Consider the following 13,454-nt stretch of genomic DNA (forward strand, 5'->3'; position numbering starts at 1 on the left):
TTGTACACATAGTTTAATGTTTTCTTTCTGCAAAGTGTGTGTGCCAGGAATGACTATATTTAAGAGTTGTACACCTGGAATCAATATAATTAGAAGCAAGATTGCTTTGCAGTTTTAGAAGGAGTTTACACTGTTTGCTCACTTGTTGCCATGGTGGCACTGGTTTTGTTTCTGTAAATGCACATTGTGCCTTCTTTGTAAAGGCCTTGGGAGTGCTGTATTGGCTGCTTCGAGTAAAGATTGAGTTCTCGTTTAAATAGGTCTGAAGATGTTGTAAATAGACTGGGCAGATAAATATTTAAGTGGCTTACCAGAAAAATTCTATAGCCATAGCCCCAGAATTCGGGACTTTTAGTTGTTGGTTCCAAATCAATTTCATTCTCGCTTTCTTGTTTTCTTCAAACAAGTAAGGGTAACGTTGGAAGGTCCCGTGCCTCTCTGAAGAGCAGAGACCTGGCTGCAGTAGGTTTTCCTCTTACTCTGAACAACTGGTAGACATTAGAGAAAGAAAGTACTCTTGCCATTCTTTCTATCCTCATCGTTTCAGGAGCTGAACCGTTTGACTGAAACAGGGCATCTGCTTCACGGAGCTAAATATTCATCTGGTGCCAGCATTATGGAGGTGATGGGACAGCTGAGAAACAGTAGAGTAGAATCCTAGCAGGCTGAAGGGAAACCTGCACATCTCTGCCTTATCCCTCTGATAGCATCGTTAGGTAACTGAATCTGTGATGAAGAATGATGAATGGAAAAGCTTGACTGTGTAAACGCTCCAAATGAAGCGCTAACTTCATTTTGGGTGCTGAAACAGTAGTAGTACTTTTGTTCCAGCCTCTTGTCACTTAAGTCTGGGAATCGAGATTACTTGGGTTGTCTATCTTCCACAGTGTCGGGAAAAACTTTCTCCTTTAAACTACCTGCTGGCTGTGCCTCAGGGTCTGTTCAGGTCTGCAAAGCTTGAGGACTTGGGGTTTGGTTTTCTGTTTACGGAACAGATTGGGAAAACAGCAGATGATCCGGTATGTGCTTGTTGCGCTGTTGAATAGAGAGACTGACATTTCTAATGAAACATCTCCTGTGGAGGATGTCTAAACAATGCAGTTCACATAGCAAAGAAATTAATTTTCTTTGCTCATCTGAGGTTTTCATCTCATGTTTGTCTACATGGAGAATTTTACACAGGAGAAAAGAGAAGGATCCAAAGTAACAATTTCAGATTTTTTTGAGCTGCTAAGAGTACTTGGCACTTCCAGTAAGTGGCACTTTCTTGAAATCATCAGAACAGTTTTATAACGTTAAGGCTTGCAGCAACAATTGTATGGGCGGGGAAGGAAGGCCCAGAAATCCCTGATGATGTGAGCAGCGCAGTGGTTATTCTTTCCAGGAGCTAGTCCTGCAAATGCATGCAGTTTGCCTTGAGACTTCAGAGAAACTTAATATTTCTCACCTCGGTCTTTATTAGAATGTTGTCACTTCCATTTCAGCCCCCACAGACCCTCAGCACCTGAACCAGCTAATCCCAGTTCCCTCAGCTTTGTTTCCCAGTTACTTGCAGCTGCAGGAGGTTTGAATGACAGTTTTCTGAATATTGACAAATTCTGAAGTGTTTCAGGGCGGGGAAACAATAGATTTTGTGACTCCTGAGTTGGGTAAAGCTTTACTGGCTTAAAGGCTTTGTAAAAATCACTCAAAGCTAGGATTTGTCTGCGCTTTCATTTGTAGCATGTGCAGGGTCACAGCTGTGAGTACAGAATTGTCAGAGTTCAGCGTGTAGGAGCCCGGAGCGTTCGGCAGAGCTGTTCGCTCTTTGCTGGTCGTTCTCTCTTGCACTGTTGCTGCTTTGTCTCCTGTGACCTGCCAGCAATTGCAGGCCCTGGAGAAGGGGTTAAAATCACAGTGGCATGTGCTGCGTGGAGGCAGCTGCTCTTCTGGGGGTGAATATATGCTCCTTAGGGGTGGTTGCCCAGCCAGGGTGCCGGCTCTGCCCCTTCCCGTTGTGCTGAGGGTGTGCAGCTCCTCAGCCCCCGCTGGGGCTGCACCAGGCTCATTCTGGGGCTCTTGCCCCAGGATCCTGTTTTTTTTTTTTTTTTTGAATATAACATAGCATTTCAAAACGATGCTTTGATTTGTGGGAAGCATTAGAAAACTGTCAAATCTTATATTTTCCACAGTACTTGTGGATTGTCTCAGTACAGCCCGGGAAGCAGTGGCTTTAGCTGATGTTTCCTGTGATGTAAAGCAGGCGCGTATCTATCTCCACCTCTGGGGGGAACTGATGCTGTTTCCTTTGGAAGATAGTCACTTGTTTTCCTCTAGAACAATCAAATCCTCCTCTGAGGAATTCTTGAATTACAAGAGCAAGTCATTGCTTGAATGCACTGAGCACGAGGATGCTTCTCGTGAAGCAAAAGCTTCTTGTATCCCTGCGTTGTGCACACGTAGACAAAATCCTGGCTTTCCTCATAGCAGCTCAGATGGCAGAGGAAGGTGATCTCTGCTCCCGATGGCCGCAGCTTGGGGTGGTGGCAGGGAAGAGTGCACCAGGCAGGAGTGGCTGTGGTTATTTCCCCCTGCAGCTTTCTCTTCCAGATGACACGAAGAGCTGCGGGTGGTGGTGGCATGCGGTAAGCTCCTCTGGAAGCTGCACCAAACCAAGTGGCTGTTTTACTGTCACGCTGTTCCTTTTCCTCCTGGAACCACACGATGGGCTGTCTCCAGAGTGCTTCTTGCGAAAAGCAGCTGTTGGCTGAAATTTTTATCAGGCCTTTGGTAACTAAGCTTCAAGAATCTTCAGATATTTAAGATCTGGTTTTAGGGGAGGGGGGGAGAGTTCCAGATGCTTTGTCTGAAGTGGGATAGGGAGAAAAGAGCGTAGAGATTTTGAGCAAGCAAATGTTGCATGTGGAGCAGAGGATGGCTCCATCTGAGGCAGCAGGTTGAGGCATCCGCAGGAAATTTGGGTTTTGGTACATTGTGTTCCCCTGTAGCCCCAAATTGTTTCTAGAGTCAGTCACTGCTTAAACGTACAGCAAAGAGGTCTTCGTGGAGTGACTGTGCTCCTAGGGACTGCTTTGCATTTAAGTTGCTACTGAGTATGGTTGAGCTTTGTGGGCAGGTGCACAATCAAGAAATTCCAGAGTGTCTTCTGATTTCTGAAATAAAAGCAGCTCTGGTCTGGGTTTGTGTGTGAGGTTAGTGCTGCAACTGTATGCCGGAATCGCGAAGCCAGCAAAACGCCAGGAAATCGTGGAACAGTTGCAGAGTGGGCTCAGATTGGGTTTGGTGCTTCTGGGTCCTGTTTCTCAGAGCTGGAGATTGTGTCTGATGTCTTAGAGCTGTTGGAAAGCTTTTCATACCTTATGATTTTTTAAAGCAGTGCTCCTGGGGGATTTGGTGACATTAATCCTGTTTCAAAGACGGAAAAGTCAGAAACTTGCAGGAACTCCTGTGCAACGCCACACCAGGTACTGGGTTCAAGACCAACATCCTACCCGCTCTGCTGGAATGGCAGTAGTTGGAAGCAGGGATCATTTTCCTTACGTGGTCACAAAGAAATCTTTTTCTGTATGATTTTCTTTATCTCTCAAGAAGACTGAAATTTTGCTGGTCAGAGTAGAAATACAAGGAAATGGTCTGTACGAGCAAGCAGAAAGTTGCTTTTGGGGTCTGTGCATGAGCCCCATGAATGCTGGAATGGAACAGCAGTGTAGGCTGAAAAGGAGTTAGAGCTGGTAGGAGCTGTGGGATGCTTCCCTGGGAGTAAGCAAGAAGGGATGAACCTCACACTGTAGTGTGTGTCTTGCTCTTTATATACCAGCCATCCTTTCCACAGCCCTGGAGCACTTATCAAGTTAAGTGCTAAGTCTCTCCTCACATGTAGTTTTAATATGGCTACTTGGAGGAAAAAATGCAATTAAACCCTTGCTTTTATTAGGGCGCATGTACAGTGAGAACATTTCTTCGCTTACAGCACTGACGAGGCCACAGGTTTCAAACTTGCTGCAATCTCATTTTTCTCCTGTCCTGGCTCTGTAGCTGCACTGCTTTAACTGAACTTTGCAGCTCCATAAATTAAATCTGAGCGGTGATTTTTCAACCTAGGAATGTTGCTTAAAAGGGGGAGGGGAGGGGCACAAGTGTTGCTCTTTGCTGTTGTTTCTTGACTTGACTTCTGCGTGATGTTGTTGGGATAGGAAAGAAAATGGAGGTGTGCGGAAGGTGCTGTAGAAGCTGAAACCTGATGCTGCCGCTTCTGGCGACAGGTGAAAGGAGGGCAGGTCTGGGCTGTGGTCAGTTCAGTGTTAACAGGGGACAGGAGAGGAAATACAGTTGTTTCAGTGGTAGATAATCCCTTCAAGCAATATTAATTCAACTCAGAGTTACAGAAAGCTGTAAGTCATTCTTCAAAAAGTCCACCATCAGAGGCCGGTTCTGAGGCTAAGCTCTGTTTTTGTAATGTACTGAGCAGTTGTCAAAGGAAGCCTTCAAAATGATTATTTCTTGTCTCTCCATGTGTCTCTCCTGCTTCTTATTTCTTTGGCTATTTTTATGCGTTTATTTTTCCAGCTAGCTCTTCCTGGTATGTAGAGTTCTCTGCAAATAAGCCCAAATTAAAACTCTATCAGTATTTAAGTTTCTCACTGTGAAGTGAAAAGATTTAGCACTCATTTTATTACAGCATTATCCTTGATGTCAGATAACTTCTGTGAAAAGGTATTAAAAAAGAAAAAAGCCTTTTTCACATAATTGAAACTGAAAGCAAATATTGACCAAAAATATTGCCTTTTGTAGAAATGCTGCTTTTCCATCTGGAAGAGAAATCCGGTTGTTCTTTAGGCTTCTTTGCTAAGATCAAATTTGAAGGGGAAGTGACTCTGCCACTTCGGAAACTGCTGACTTGCTAATTGATCTTGATTTTAACATAGTTACCCAAGGATGCATTTGAATTGTCTGCAGATGCATCTATCCCACGTCATGAAAATGTTTCCAACATCATTTCCCTTTCAGGGAATTTTAAACCTGAACTGTAAGTGGAAGCTTTACAGTCACAGGCGTGAAACGGTTGCTCTCTTGGGAACGCGAGCGTGATGGCAGGATGTGCACGTGGATCCACTCCTACACCAGAAGACAAAAACGCCGCATCCTGCAGCTGCGCTCCGCTGTGTCGAACGCGGGAGCAGAGCTGCCTGTTCTGCCAAACCCAACGCTTACGGTCTCTTTGCCGAGCTGTAGAGCAACAGCAGTATTGGGCAAGCTTGGTGCGTTAACTGCTAGGGAGATTTCTTTGAGGAGTTTGAAGGAAAAAGATGTAGGAGGGAACGCCTGTGGATGGAAATCTGTGTTCTGGTGTGTTGTAAATGAAGCTGTCCAAAGAAACAGTAAATGAATGGTGTAGGATCATAGCATTTACTTCATTTGAAGGCAGGGTTTCATACACCCCACAATAAAGGAGAAACAATAACCCTTTCCTCAAAAGCAGTATTTATCTTGAAAATGCCTGTGTGCTGTTGCACAGTGAACATCTGAGGTCTCCAAGGGAGTCAGTGTATCCATTACTTCCTAGTTTTCCAGGAGTAGCAGCACAGAAAGTGGAACATTACTCTTACAGCCTGTCTCCCTTTATAGACCGCTGGATAAAGGTGGTGGAGTGGCGAACTTCTAGTAAGGTTTTGCTGAGCCTTTTGTATTCTTCAGGTAAAGCGTGTGTTTTGAGTGGGAACAATGCCATGACTGTTTTTAAGAGAAATTAAAATATTTAATGTCCTAAATTAGGTAAAACCACTTTTTAATTACTTGTATTTATAACACTGCAACTCTGGGGTGTGCTGTTTGGGATGTAAGTACAGAGAACGGATGCTAGCATTTGTACTTAGCAGCTGGCTGGTTATGCAACCTCTTGCCCCACGATGCCCTGTGGGTGCGTGTGGTGCCAGTGCAGGAATGTAGCCTAAAAATGAGAAACAAAGATGAGCTTAAAGGAGTTGAGCATTGTTTTTGGCTGGTACCAGTCAAACCTAAACCATGTCTTAGTAAACCATGTCTTAGAAATGAAATTACCCTGAAAGTAAGATTGTCTGTAACCCTTCAGCTCTCCCCTGCAAAGCCTTCCCTTCTCGTGAGGGTTTCCTGCAGGAGCTCTCTGGTCAAACTACAGGAAACCAAATTTTTAGTAGATAAATTAGGGTTATTCTAGCAACAGGGCTTAAACTAGTATTTGGGTTTCTAGGATTAATCCTTAATTCTCAGCCTCCCGGCACATTACCAAAATCTGTTATCTAGGGAATCCATTACAGATTCTCAGTGTGGACTTGACAGCGTACGGTGTATTAAAAATTCCAGAGAAATGAAAGAGTTCAGCAAAATAACATGAATTTGCTCAGCTCTTGGCCATCGTTTAGGTCTCTGGGGTGCTGTGTTACTACAAGTACATGGCAAGTTGCATATTCAGCTGGGTATAGTTTTCATCTCTGGCAAAACGAAAAAGGATAAATATCCATTCCAGGAGACATTTCTGGAAAAGACCTGTGATTGATATCTTAGTCAAAGAGATTTAAGGCTCTTGGAAAGCACTTTATATTTGCCCAGAAATGCCAGTGCTGAAAGGCAGCAGTTTTAATAATTTAAAACATTAAGAATATAATCATTTATAATCTAAAGGTGTCTTTTTACATTCCTTTGTTCTTGGGGGTTTCAAGCAGATCATGCTTATTTAAGTCATACAGAGAAGGAACTTAATACAAAGATCTTAACAAGAGGTAAAGAGTGGTTAGTTCAGGAATCTGTTTTGCATATCTTTTGGCAACATTTTCACTGTACCATGTTAGGCAGTGGTTAGTGGACGTATATAATAGCTTAAGAGTTCATGAAGTCTGCAGAGTTAAAGCTCGGGTGAAGCATTTTTGGTCTGTCATAGAAAATCGCATGGTAATGGATAGAATTAAATGACCTTTGTAGGAGCCTAGAAATATGCAAAGCTGATTGAAAAATCCTACAACACATTGAACAAACAAAACCTATGCTTTTGTATGTGCAATGTGCATGCCTCCCCTTTCTGAGAAAATCTTATATGATTAATAGTTTAAAACTGGGTGTGGAGGAGCCTTACAGTAGGCTTTCAGTTCACTGTCTTGAGAGACAGCCCTTCCACTTGCACGTAAACGCGTTGTGGGCCAATAAAGGGAGATGATCATCAGACATGACTTAAACTTCTCATTGATATGTCACTGTTCAATTAATAATATTTAAGTCTTGCTTGTTTTGGTATAGGCAAATGATAGGAAGAAACTTCCAATGTTTTAGTTGTAACAAAGAGACTACTTCTGAGTGGAAGGCTTTATTTCTTTATTTTATAGTAACTAGTAAAAGTACTTACAACTTACTAATTCATAAATTATTGATGTTTCATGTCAAAACAGTAACTTTAAATTTGAGAAAATCAAATAGGAACTTGTTAAATGAAGGGTATAGAGCAAGTATACTTGTTCTTATGTTTCTCGTCATTACTTTCCTATCTGTTTAATACTGTATCAACTTGTCAGTACTGAAAATCAGATTCTGCTTAATAATTACCCAGTTTTAGCTGTAATGGCATGACAGTCCGCTGCCTTTATCTAAGGTCTTAAATAAAGTTGTCAAAACCTTTAGTATCATAAGCTCTAGGGGACTGGATGGATGAAAGACTGGCTCAAGCTGATACAATTTTTTTCGATCACTACTGAATCTTGTAATGTTGATTGGTAAGACTAGATAGAGGTTTAATTTAAAGTCTGGGTTTTTGGAAACACATTTGCGTAGATCCTAAAAGATAGACTTCATGAAGGAGCCAGTACCTGGACATACTGTTTGACTGGATGTTGCTGAAAAATTGTTTGTGGGCTTGAGGTGCAGTGCTAGGGATAGGCTGCTTAGATCTAACACTCAGGTTTTATAATATTACCATAAAAATATTAGATTGCTACAGAAGAATTGTGTTAAATGTGCAAGGGTGGGACTAACCTGGGTATTATTAGCTTTTTGTATACTTTTCTACTATATCAGACTGGTGCTGGACTAGCTAAAGGTGTAAAGGATAATTCTTGAGATTTTTTACACTGATGCTCCCGACATAAAGGAATGTGCTAACATAGGCAATGAAACACAGTTGGAGGAGGATAAATTAATCAGGCTGGAGGAATTAGGACTTTGAAATGTGGTGAAATAGAAATGGGATGTAATTTAGTATCGCAGTGTGTAAGGTCATGCATCTTGGGATTAATTAGTTTTTTGCTTTAGGATGGAAAATCAGTGGAAAGTGACAAGAAGCTGTTGGAGCATTCATAAGAGGCGACTGAGGTGAGTCAGAGAGATTTGCTTCTGAAATAGGGAATGTGATTGTGTAAGGTGATAGATAAGGATATTTAGATCAAAAACAACTTAATCTGGAGTATTCCGTACAACTCAGGTACTCCTTTAGAAGAAAGATTGAGTATGTTACAGGTGCAAAGAAGGGCTATAATGATGATTAAGCCAAGAGAACAGAGGCTAGGAGGTACTACTTATGGAAATACAGAAAGAAAAGGAAAATCACTGAATGCTCTGAACGCTCCAGATTAATCCTTTTTCTAATGGGCCAGCCCTTCACTGACCAGTCTCCAAGTTATGTGCTTAGTTACACATCCAGAATCATCGCCACAGCACTTTGACTTTCAGAAGAAAAAATACAAGGTAGAAAAAGGCCCAAGGACAAGAGACAGTGGTTTGCCTGTGTTGGTGCCTTCCATGGGCTAAGACAACTCAGTATCTTACTTTCTGTCGTTGTGTAGGTACACGTAAACTTGTTTGTTGCATCCCCAGCTCTCGTGTTCAGCAGAGAACAGTCTGTTGCAGGTTTGAGCATAACATCCTCACAACTGTGGTTTTAGATAAGTCTTTTCTTTTAGACAAGTCTTTCTCTGGAAACCTCACTCTCGGTCAGTCTGAGAATTTCTGTTAAAGTGAAACTGGTTTGTACGTATTTTCTTCTTTTCAGTTCTGCTTTATTCTGTCCTCATAATGGTGTCCTCTGGCCAGCCTGAAAAAGCCATGCTAAGATGGTCTCTGGTGACAGTGACAAGAAAATGAGATGTTACTAGTGGATGACATGCCATTGGTCATAGTTCTCTTGAGTATACCTTGCTCTTTTCTTCCTCAATGAGTGTTAGGTAAAAAGATAATCAGATAATTGGCTGGATTATCTGCTGATAGATGATGCAATTTTTATTTCTGGCAAACGGCTCAAACAATATAATCTTGTAGGCCTTCGTAACTTGCTGCCATCGTGTGTACAGTGTTCCCAGTGGGTGCTGTCAACTCTTAAGGGAAAGAAAAAGTCACTTTGTAGTAGGTCTTGTTTCTATTTTCTTGTTTTCGGAGTTGAGTGTAATCAAATTCACTCAATGCTCATGATAACATTCCATTAAGGAAATGTGTCCATTAGCTCTACGTGTATGAGAAATCTCACTGCAAAGATTGCATTGAGCTGCTGCGATTCTGTGAGGAGTGGCATCACTGAAGTTGGGACAGTGTTTTTAGAAGTCAGTGACATAATAAAAAGTCAGGTCAAATATGTTCAGTAAAGTCAATGTTCCCACCTGGTCTCCAGTTGAATGCAGATGATTTATGGATGTATAATCTCTCTGAGGAAAAAACAGGATTGGAAAGGGGAACGATTTCATTAAAGACAAAACCAGAACTACGCAGCTCTATCTGGTATAATCTTTAAATTTGAAACCAAGTCCCTTCACCTTGATTCTTTTTATTCTTTATGCTAATAAAATTATAACTGCTAGTTAAATATTGCTTTTTAAAGTCCATATTAATTGTAGTCACAGTTCTGGGAAATTCTATTAGTTTCTGCCACAGATGAGTGTTTTCAGATGTAGTTAAATAACATCTTTATTCCAGCTGGGATCTCATTGTCAGGTTTCTATTCATTAGCTAATCTTAAAATAGCCTTAAACTGCTAGAACTGCTGCAATACAGTCAAGTATACCATTTTTTTTCTTCCTGTGAGATGGTTCTTTAGAAGGTAGGGAAAAAAACCCTGTAGGCTGATATCCTAGTGAGAAGTCTGTCTTGTCCCTAAGTGCAGAATGGGATATAAAACAGTTATGCCTCTTGGGTACAGCCCGACGAATACTGTCACCTGCATGGGAAAACAGTACATCGTAATCCCTTTCTCATCACTGGAGTGCCAGTTCAGCACACGAGGCAAATGCCATCTCTGCAAAGACAGTGTCAGTGTCCTGTGCTAGGATGGCTTTGTGTAAGGGCAGAAACAGCCCCCTCTCTGTTTCTAACTATCCTCAGGAAAGTAGTTGCCAGAAGCTGTCAGAGGATGGTTAAGCTGCAGAAGTCATCACAAGTGCTTGCAGATTCCCAGAGTTTGTGTAGGTTATGAAAATGATCAGCGGATTTGTTGAAAAAGAGCAACTGGTGTGACCGAGGCGGCTTTTGAGGCTGGGAAGGTGTTTCAGGGAAGAGTCACTGTGTGCTTGTCCTGCTCTTGCATCTTTCCCAAGTGACATCTAGCACTTGTCTGACCTTTGGTCTGACGGGCTTTCATCTTTCTTTTGCTTTTAAGTTGTGCAAAATGCTTTACTGTCTTTTCCTTCTGCCTGTCTCAGATATGTGCTGGTCAGGTGTTGATGATGCGACCCTAGGGTAAAAAAGAAGGTCTGACGCCAAACTTGTTCGCGTAGGCTACAAAGTGCATGCATAACAAATGGCGATACCTGACTAGATTGCTTTATTTTTGTCATTACCATACTTCAGGCAATGTGCTAAAGATTGCATGTGAAGTCCTAAAGATTTTAGGTTCCCTCAGCTTAAGAGAAGGATCATATGGAAAACACTGAGAAAGCATTACCTTAATTTAACTTTTATTTTTGGCAGTAGTGCCTAATGTGGGGTTATTAACTGAAGTATCAATACAGTTACAGTATGGTTCTAATTGGATAGGTATACTTAATACCAATTCACTTGATCAGAAACTGAATCTAATTTCTGAATTAATATTACAATTGTAATGTTGTGCATCATATATTTAATGAATCAGTTTCTTGCACAATTATTTTAAAATTACAATGACCTGTATAAAGACGTTATTGAAGAACACTGAGTTTATTAGAAATTTTACTCTCAATTTTAACTATACAGCTGAAATCTTTAGGATGACACTTATTGTAATGTCTGCCTCTGAGTATCTGCACTTTCACCTGGGGACACTGGGAATGCATTACATTTTAATGAACTTGCCTGTGCCAGCTTCTGGTGAAGCTACTGTACGCAGCTATACTCATAAATACCCTTCCCTGTACCAAAATCAAGTGGGAGAGGTATTTTATAGGGCTTGATGGGGATGCGGATAGAACAATATCATACACAAGCTGTTTGTCTAATCTACAGAGACAGTGTCTTTCAGCTCCTAGCGTAAAGAGAAATCTTTTAAGCAAAGGAATTATTTTCTTAAACTAATGCTAAGACCTTATTTCCAGAAGTAGATTCCATCAAATAAGGTTTTTGTACATCCGAATTGCACCTGTGAGCCTAGACTATTTCAGTGTAGGGACAGCAATAGGAAGGTTGGCTACAAAACTTCTGGAGTGTTTTGTGTTACATCTTATGTAGAAGGTGTTATAAAATCCTTGAAGGATACTAAAAGGAAATATCAGCATATTGTCAGTTAAATGCTATTTCAAACCATGTTTTAAACTTAAATTTTTAGAACCTGGTTTTAACCGGGCTGTCTCAGCTGCACCAAGTCCGATTGCTCTGCAGTGTGATGTGTGTGTTGTACCTGTGTGTACTTGGGATAAAAAGCTCAGAGTACCTGATTCATGTCTCAAATCAATGAAATGAGGATTAAATTATGACTGAAATTACAGTTTATATGACAGAAAAGGGTTTTGTGTTAGAATTTGGTCATTCAGTATCCTGAGAAATGATTGCGTTTAGATTCTTCCGTATTGTGCCTTTTCTGTCTTAGGAAGAAATGCTTTAAGCACTTGATGCTTCCTGACCAGGTTCAAACTTGACGATATTTAAAAGGAAATAAAACTGGAGAATTCAGAAAATCCTTCTTTATAGATCAAATACATATTAAATGGAAACTAAATTTCAGCCTCAAACTGGATAAGATACATCCCAGAGACAGGAAAAAGCCCTTAAATGATGCCATACAAATTCTGTTGCTCTAAGTGTGATACCAGTCGAGTTTTATACAATAAGGGTAGCACAGCCTGAACCCATTTCGAAATGAAATGCGTAGTGAACTTAAAACATTAAAAATTAGCCTATTTGTACAGTTTTCAGTCTGAGCAGATAGTATTGAACTGCTCACAACCTCTTGTTAGCAAATAACTTCCCCCCATCAGAGGATGGAGGCAAGGTGCCTTGTACTCCCCTGCTGGAACAGCCCCAGTGAAACATGGCTGATGGGTTTTTTTTTTTGAGATTATCTGTGATTTGTTGCTGGTTGCAGCTGGCTGAGGGTGCTTCAGAACAACACGGAGTGGTGAGATGTGTTGTGATGGCCTACTTTTTAACAAAATATGGCCTGTTTTAGAGAACTGCATTTGTGTTAATGCCCTTAATTTTCTCTCCTTTCCCCTGCTGTCCTTCTCTAATACGGAGTTTAGAACACAGCAGCTGCGGCTCTGCTAAATGCATGTTCTGGGTCAGATCTTGTGAGTGGAAGATTCATAGCTGTAATTAGAGAGGCACTTTTGCATGTATGCTCACATACCGTAGTAGGAAATTTGGTTAAACAGAAAAGGAACTCCATGTATTTTCACGAACTCACATGTGCTGTTAGGCAGGGATCTATTTATTCTTGGCACGTATCTATGTTTTGCTCCTTGCACAAAAAAAAAAAAGTTTGCACAGAGGACTCTGGAGGCTAAAATAAGTAAATCTTCCCATCATCCCCATGTTTACAATGTGCTACAGAGGACAACAAGGCTTCTGGTGCGCTCTGCCCCACTTTACTGTGATTCTGAAAAACATCCTGGATATTGCAATGCAAGTGGTACACTCGAGAGCATCAAGGGAGAAAATGTGTGAAAAATAGAGAATAAATGGACTTAAAACTTAAGAAAACAATAGTAAAAATCACTTAACAGGTTATTAAAATTTGAATCTAGCCGATCATTACTGTCTCAGTCATCAGTCAGCTGACCAAACTTTGCAAGGTCTCCTGCATAGTCTAGCATTTGACATCCTGCCCCCTAGTCTGACTCCAAGGCACCTGAAAACAGAGCAGCTGGCTAGCCACTGTTATTTCAGGGGTTGACTTGCTCCTGACACATTGAATGAAGATCATGATTTAACTGAAAACAGTTTAAAACGCGGATCTCCAAATATCCTTGACACTGCACTTCATTTGTAATTTGAAACAGTAACTGCCAGCAACGAGGTATTTTGTGAACCTCAGTCTG

General features: G+C 41.2%; 1 protein-coding gene across 16 annotated transcripts in view; it reads left to right on the forward strand.

The window, feature by feature from the left end:
- The window catches only part of PTPRT (protein tyrosine phosphatase receptor type T), a 571,615-nt gene that overhangs the window by 214,950 nt on the left and 343,211 nt on the right, over window positions 1-13,454 (forward strand). The window contains exon 1 of one of the 16 annotated variants that reach the window (XM_066978470.1): window positions 7,407-8,331. The exons of the other annotated variants lie outside the window; for them this stretch is intronic. The gene's annotated coding sequence lies outside the window, so the exon portion shown is untranslated. Of the gene's footprint in view, window positions 1-7,406; window positions 8,332-13,454 lie in introns of those variants that run through there. 16 annotated transcript variants of the gene reach the window in all.

Source organism: Anser cygnoides, chromosome 16, assembly GCF_040182565.1.
Source record: "Anser cygnoides isolate HZ-2024a breed goose chromosome 16, Taihu_goose_T2T_genome, whole genome shotgun sequence".
NCBI lineage: Eukaryota > Metazoa > Chordata > Aves > Anseriformes > Anatidae > Anser > Anser cygnoides.